The sequence below is a fragment of the Micropterus dolomieu genome, linkage group LG17 (assembly GCF_021292245.1).
Source record: "Micropterus dolomieu isolate WLL.071019.BEF.003 ecotype Adirondacks linkage group LG17, ASM2129224v1, whole genome shotgun sequence".
In the NCBI taxonomy this organism is placed as follows: domain Eukaryota; kingdom Metazoa; phylum Chordata; class Actinopteri; order Centrarchiformes; family Centrarchidae; genus Micropterus; species Micropterus dolomieu.
In genome coordinates, this window is record NC_060166.1 from 2,163,960 (window position 1) to 2,172,434 (window position 8,475).

The following is an 8,475-nucleotide window of genomic DNA, read 5'->3' on the forward strand; positions in this document are numbered from 1 at the left end:
AGAAATCAAGGCTCTAACAGCAGCCTGTAAGCTGGCAAAGGGAAAGCGTTTGAATGTATACACAGACTCAGCTTATGCATATGGAGTGTGTCATGTGCGTGGCAATACTTGGAAACAGAGAGGGTTTTGCAGAGCAGACGGAACTCCAGTAATACATGGAGAAGCCATCTCTGCATTATTAGAAGCAATCCAAGAACCAACCGCAGTAGCAATCATAAAGTGTCCAGCACATCAAAAAACAGACACTCTGATAGCTAGAGGTAACAACCAAGCAGATGAAGCCGCTAAACAAGCCGCTATAGGGGAAGTTATGGGTCCAATGGTGGCAAGTGAAGATTGTGAACCACTTACAAATTTGTCATCTCTCATTGCAGCACAAGAAGCAGCTGACGTGTATGAGAAGTCCATGTGGCTAAAGAAAGGGGCCAGATAAGTAACTGAGGATGGACCCCAGAAAGGACTATGGAGGGGTTCACATGGCCATTTTGTGCTGCCTATTTGTTTAACATGCTTTGCTATAAGGAATGCTCATGGACCAGACCATTGTTCCAGGGGACAGGTACTCAGGCGCCTACAGGCAGTATGGTGGTCACCATATTTGGCAGCCACCGTAGATAGAACATTGAACGAATGTCAGGGTTGCGCTCTTTTCAACACAAGAAAGTCATTCTCAGCCCCTCTGGCTCACATACCAGCGCCAGATGGCCCGTTTAGACATCTTATAATAGATTATGTAGACATGACAGAAAGGGTAAACAGGATGAGGTATATCCTAGTAGTGGTTGACAGATTTAGTAGATGGATTGAAGCAACACCAACCGCCAGCCCAGACTATAAGTCAGTGGCAAAGTTCTTATGCAGGGAAGTTTTTCCACGATTCGGCTTACCAGACAAGATTAGTTCAGACAACGGACCACACTTTGTGGCACAGGTCATAAAGACAATGCTCCAAATGTTGGGCATTAAACAAAGATTTGGGTGTGTATATCATCCACAATCACAAGGGACAGTGGAACGAGCTAATGGGACTTTGAAAGCAAAACTAGCTAAAATAATAGAAGACAGCAAAGGTAAGCTTAAGTGGGTAGATGCTCTTTCGCTAGCACTAATGGCAATGAGATCGCAAACTAACAGAATAATGCATCTAACACCGCATGAAATGTGCACTGGGAGGCCAATACCTGTTCCATACTTGAGAGGTCCATATGAAGGGCCATCTCTTGAACAGTTAGAAAATGAGTTTTCAAGTTACGTCCAGCATTTAACTAGAATCCACAGAACTATCTTCCAACAGGTCAAAGGAGCCACTGAGGAAAGAGACGCTGCCATACCAGAGCGCCAACAAACAATACACCCTGGTGAGTGGGTGTACGTCAAGGTGTTCAAAAGAAAGTGGAACCAACCCAGACGAGAAGGCCCATTTAAAGTTGTCCTTGCCACACCATCAGCCTTAAAAGTAGAAGGTAAGAACGTTTGGTTCCATCTAAACCACTGCTGCAGAGCAAATGAGCCAGAAGGAGCAACTGAGACAGTCAGAGGAGGAGGGCACACGGGATCCACTGGGGACGGTGACGCCGCCCCGCAGGGAGCTAGACGATCCCAGAGCCCAGAAGGAGACAGACAAAGGAGCGACGAGCCCGCCCTGCAGGGGGAGAGACGATCCGACAGACTGGCCGCCAGACGGACCAGCATTAGACGAACCAGTGACAGCATAACCAGTAGTGGATCCTTACCTCCAAGAGAAGATGTCACAGATGCAGATAGTACACCCCTTTATTCAGCAGGACAGTCAGGATCAGATAGAGATGTCCATGAATCAGAAGAATCAGGCGACTCAGGTTCAGAAGGAGATGCCCAAGAGTATAGAGCAGAACAGGGAGCTGCAAAAACCCAGCCAAGCCCAGTACCAAGTCCCTATGCAGACACAATCCCAAGGCCAACACCAAGCCCAATTACAGAGTCAGGAACAGGGTCAGATTCAAGTTCAAGTACAAGAGCAACCACAAGGTCATGTACAGGTTCGTGTACATACGCAAGTCCGACAGAAAGCAGCCCAGAAGCAGGACATGAAACAGGATCAGGAGGAAGATCACTTTCAGAGCGAGACAGTCCCTATGCAAGAACAGAAACAGAGCCCGAAGAAACAGACCCAGAAGAGGGACAGACAGAAACTCCAAGACAGGCAGCTGGTGATGTGGGTAGCAGTGACAGCAGTCCTAGTACTATTAGCGTGTCAGGTTCCGGATATGATTCCCCAGAAAGAGACCAGTCCTCCGAAACAGGGACAGATGATTGAATGTGCACTAGCAGTAGTAACAGTAGCAGTGCAGGAAGGTAAATGGCCAAAAAGTGACAAACTGAATTTGACCTATGTAAGATCAATCATGCTCAAAAAGATTCTGACTCAAGGCCCAGGAGGCTACATACTGGAGAATCAGCCAGCTGATAAACAATGCGAAGCTGAAGGGGTGGTGGCAATAACGGCAAGCTGTACTTCTAACAGGTGTACGGATGAAGTGACAGGAACAGCTGTAGATAGACAACTAGCCCGAAAACTGATTAAGTCCCCGCCACGCCAGCAACGAAGGGGATTGTCAGATGATTAGTCAAAAGCAACGCTGAAGCCTAGCCCTAACAAACGACAGCCCAGGGTGTTCAGTCCAGTATACAACAGACTAGGACCAAACCGAGAGTAAAGCCTGTGATACAGGGAGAACGTATGTTTCGTCAATGGCTACAATATTTTGCTCAGCAGGTTAGCTCTCAATCCTGCATAGCCTGTTACAATGGCAAAAGATTTCCTCAAATATTACCCATAAGTTTTGATGCGTGCCAACACCACAATGATTGTTTTGCTTATTGCATGCTAAGAATGATGGCTAAGAAGCTTGGCGGATGGTCACAGAATAGAACTAATTGTCCATCCTACATGGACCCTTTATTGGAACATTGGGTACCACAGACGGCCGTTAGGAATGAAAACAGTTTTCCCATCTGCGTAGTGGATACTAAAACTATGATGGTTAACGGACCAGAGGCCAAAGTACAGTGTCACCACAAGCGAAAGGTAGAGAATGGCAAAACAGTGCATGCACACGATAAATGTGATAAATACCAACAGGTGGTGGCAGACTTTGCTCCATTTAGAGCTCAGCGAATCAGAGTGGTGCTGACATCCCCATACCGTTCCTTGGTGGAGGCACATATGCTATGGCAGACATTTTCTGGTTAGGTGATGACAGAGACCGGCTGAAAGTAGAGTTGCCACCAAACTGGATTGGGATATGTGCTCCAGTCATGGTAACAGGACAGATAACAGTGCTCAGTCAAGCAAACATAACAGACTCAAACCGTATTGCTAGGAGCTTGAAGACTGACAAGGAAGACAAAGTATATGTAGCTTGGAATCAGGAACCTCACGGTGTGCCGTCAGAATACCGAGCATTAGGAGAAGATTGGATTATATCAGGACAAATAGCAGGGTCAGTCCCCTTACTTGGCCAAGCCATAAATGCACAATACATAGTGCAAAACAGTCGTTGGGTATCCTATCTTTGGTGGAATCATCAAAGATACGTGAATTGGACAATATCGGCCATAGAGACTGTCTGCGAGCAACTACATACTACATCACTGATGGCAATACAGAACAGGTTTGTACTAGACACAATGTTAGCTGAAGAACAGGGTGTATGTAAGTAATTCGGAGATGAGTGCTGAACAGTGATATCCATGAACACAGGGCAAGAAGGGAATCTCACTAAGCTTTTAGAATCATTAAAACAAATGAGGGATGAACAGGTTAAACACTCAAATTGGAACACAAAACAGACATCCATATGGGAGTGGTTTCAGAACATGTCCTGGACAAAAATTCTCCAAACAATAGGAATGGTAGTTGGCTCGTTGATTTTGATAGCTATGGTGATTATGTGCTGTGTATTCCCACTGATCAGGATTATGATAGGCAGAATGATTTCATTAGTCACAGGACAATACCCGCTCCACATCTATAATGATGTGGATGTAGGGATAGAGATGATGCCCATAAAAGTCGGGATGGAAGTTTCATCAGCATACGAAAACCTGGCAGTTCCATCCGCACCATCTAAACCAGAGGTCACTAATAGGCGGACCGTGGTCCGGATCCGGACCCAGCCGCCGTCCTCTCCAGACCGCCGACCTACAGCTCATTTATTATTGAGACTTACAACGAAAATTACAACACTATCACTGGTCAGTTCAATCAAAAGATTACCCCTTGTTGCCTCCACCCTACAGATTACAGATACAGAAGTGCCGTTTGTTGCGAAAGATGAACAACAAGAGTATATCAGGAAGATACAGGATTATTTATAAGATGTAGCAAGATAAAGCTATCCTATACTTATGAGCTAGTAAATAAGACCTGTTGCATGCCCGTAGTTACCACAACACAGAAGGAGGTAATTAGCATTCAGGCAGGTACCACAACCTTGTTTACGACCTACCCAGCATTGACAAGGCAGGGCAGTGATCATTTTAGGCAATTGTCAGAAAAATGTGAGTCACTGCATAGACGAAACTTATGTCTGCGCCGCCTACACACAGGGAAGAAACCCACTACTAAGTACCGAGCCTGCCCAAGACATAACGTTGTGCCAGTAGAGGACTAACTGTCTGTTCTATTCTTTTAATAGATACAAACATGGCTGAAGGACAAGGAAATGCTGGAGCAGGCAACCAGCCAAATTATCCTCCCCAGTTAGAACAGAGTCAGGGAAGTTGGGAGTACTGGAGAAGCCAGAATTATACACAAGGGCCACAACCTCAACACAGGCCACCATTGATCAGAAATTATCAGATTACCCTGGCCGGCACAGGATTCACCACACAGTCAGTACATAGAGAGCATCCACGACCCAAGGAGGGTTTGGGCTGCAGCCACCCCCGGGATCCATACTGAGGCAGCTACTTACTCAACCACCACCACACTCTCCAGGCCAGATGTGGACTGCGCCAGCTCCACCACGCCCACAACAACCAACAAGCCCACCGGTTTATTGGAACCTAGATGCGCCACCGACTCACACTGACGAACCAGGGGATATATCATCCCAGCCATGTTGTCATCTGAGAGCCGAGGTGCCTACACAACAGGCAGAACAGCCAACCACTTCGGCCGCAGTGATGATGACCACACCCACAAGATCAGACACACCACCGGTGAACCTCTTTGTTACCTCTGAGGGATCGCTACAGTTCCTCGATGCACAGGAACCTCCACCCCATGATTGGCGTGCAGTACCAAGCACTCCACCCAGTGTGCAGATGCTCTTGGCATTTATACGCACAGAAAGAGTGTTCGAGGATGTCCCATGTCAAGCTTCAGATCCATCAGCACCATTAGCCGACCTGGCGGCAGGGCAAGCAGCAATGGGGGCTATGGAGCAGCAACGACTGCACACCCCCAATGGCTCACGCTCACACTCAGTCTCCTCACACTCCTCAGACATGAGCTTCACTGATGGGTACTCTACGGACTCAAAACATCAAGATAGTCCAGCCACGCCCGCTCCAAGATCACCTACCACAGTCCATTCTCCTCAACCGCCACGCAGAAATAACTCACCACTCGTGGAACGGCCAGCAGTTTCAGATGACCCCCCAGAGTACAAACAACTTCTGCGACGAAGTGCATGGATTCAGGCCTATTCCCTCGCTACATCTACAACACAACAAGCATCTGCTGAGCCTGCGCCAGGGGACATTTCCCCTCTCACCACTGATGGGGATCCTGATTATTGGGGCAAGATACCCCTACGACAGTTCAGTCAACTCCTGTGTGGGATGCAACCTGCAAAAATCGCCGCCCGCAAGAAGGAGAGGCGCCGTGCTTTGGGCCGCATAGCAACAAGACTCCGTCAGCAGACGGGACAACTTCGCAGAGCGCCCACCAAGCAAAAATGACCTTCTATTCTTGAGAGAATGTTATTACGCCCTACAAACCCGCTGTGAGCAACTGGAAAGGCGCTGTGAGCAATTGGAAGCAGCAATGTACATCATCCAAATGAAGTAACTATTCCCCTAGGGATGGACATTTAAGTCATATCACTGGGAGTTTCATGTATTACTTGTTATATGCCTTTCTCTAAATATTAACCTTACATTTTTATCTATTGAGTAATTTTATGCTTGCATTACATATTATAGCAAAAAAACAGCTTACGCACATGATTGTTTCATGCACAGGAGTGAAAGGTTTTGAGCTTGCTAAATTTATGTTAGCCAAAAAACAGCACACGCCAAAGTAACTATCACATACATGTCTATGTTAAGTCCTGGATCCATGTGTCAAGTATTCATGTTGAACCGCTGAGTCTCGGGTGGGCTAGACATTTCAATGATTCCCCTTGACCAGAACGAGGACATATTTGACTTACATTTTGGTTTATTTCTCATATTAAGATAAAAGTGCTGTTTGGATCCGTATGCAAACATGTGTAGAACCAAAAATTATGGGTGGTACTTTTCTTGTCACTTAATCCGCATTTCATGATGATTAACATGGCCTGAAGTTTCAGTGACACCCCATGATTTAAAAGCACTATTTCACTTACTGTATTACTGACATGATACACAACACAAGTCAAGGTGGAGGATCCACGTGTTTGCCTCAATTATGTGCTAAACACGTGTTGAACCAGTAATCACGGGATGGTAGGTCCCTTTTACCAGTGCATTACAGTGTAGATGGTTGGAAGTGCGGCCTCACAGCCGCAAAGGAGGGAAGTGTTGAATAATTCCTTGGTGTTTCTTTGTTCTTTTTTTCTGGAACACTTTGCCTAACTTAGAAAAATTACTCGGAAGTGTCTATAGTGTAGCAATTGGAAGAATGACTGTGGTCTCACGGGGTAAAGGTGTTGACCACTGTTGTTATTCTTTCAATGAAAAGTTTGACTACTAAATGTTTAATAAGCGTGTACCAACTCATATTTTATTCCTATACTCTGTGTGTTTATGAACATGTGCCTTTTCAAAGTGCCAGCATGAGCAGAGCAGCTGCTCAGACAGCGCAGGCAAAACCTAGTCAACCGTAACATACACACTGGTAGTAGGTACCTGCTGTGAGTCACGTACGCCAGGCCTGAGATCCTGGCACACTGAGGCCAAGAATGAGATCATGACACATAGTGATTAATGGCGCCTGGTACTGCAAGGTACGGCCAGGTACTGCATGAAACCACACTTGTATGAGACACAGCACCCTCATGGTTGGCATTGTTGAATCATGTAGTTCATTATTGAATCATGTTATGCATGTATCAAATATGTTATTCCTTATTAATTCTTTTAAAAAATACAATTGTAAGTGTTTGAGTTTTAATGGTGTCAAATTATGCCTGTATAACTTTAAAAAAATACGGTGAGACTGAAGTTGGAACATATTGGTGAATTTCTAGTCTAGTAATGTCAAAAATATAAAGAAGGATAAATTGTAACAATAATTACACATAATAATAGCTAAAAAATGGAAATTGTGACATTAGTGAAAGGGTTAATTTTGTTAAAACAGTATATAGAAACAGCCACTAGATGGCAGCAGAGGATAAGAAATTCACCAAAAGAGAGGAGTGGTCAGCGAACACTGTAGGTGGAGTTAAGGTATAACGCCCACCTGGAAGGAGGAGATAAGGTGGAGTTAAGGTGTAACGCCCACCTGGAAGGTGGAGACAAGGTGGAGCTTAAGGTGAATATAAGGTGATGTTCGCTGACCACCAGCTCAGTTCCATCCTGAGACCTGCAAGGATGTTACTCGGGTTTATCTGTCCTTTATTGGAATAAACTCTTTTGCACTGACTCTTGACCGTCTCCAGTGAAGTCTTTGACTATGCAGTTTTTTACTAAAGAAGAAAGCTAATAGAGTATTTATATTGAGTTTAATACGTTGGTTAGGGTAGGGACCAGGTCTTTCACTGGCCCGGCCGGTCCTTATTTCCGACCCGACACTGCGCTGAGCCCCAGAATCAACCAGCCGCCGCCGGCCGGACAAGGTGTCAATGACGAATAACAGCTTGCAGTCACGGCCAGCGCCCATAGCTGCTAATGAGCGCCGGCCATGCATGGACAAACTGTTGCCGGTTGGCGAGGAAAATCTTGTCTGCCTCCACAGCCAGCGCTCGGTGGTCTCTGGAGGAAGGGAGAGGGGAGCTGGCCAGTGTAGTGCGCCCAGCACTACTAGCATCCTCTTCATTAACTCGGACGGCTTGCCGTCGCCAAGGCTGTTCAGGGACAGTAGGCGATTCAATTCAATTCAATTCAATTCAATTTTATTTATATAGCGCCAAATCACAACAACAGTTATCTCACAGCGCTTTTCATAAAAGAGCAGGTCTAGACCGTACTCTATGATGCTATTTACAGAAGCCCAACAGTTCCCACCAAGAGCAAGCACTAGGCAACAGAGGCAAGGAAAAACTTCCTTTTAAGAGGCAG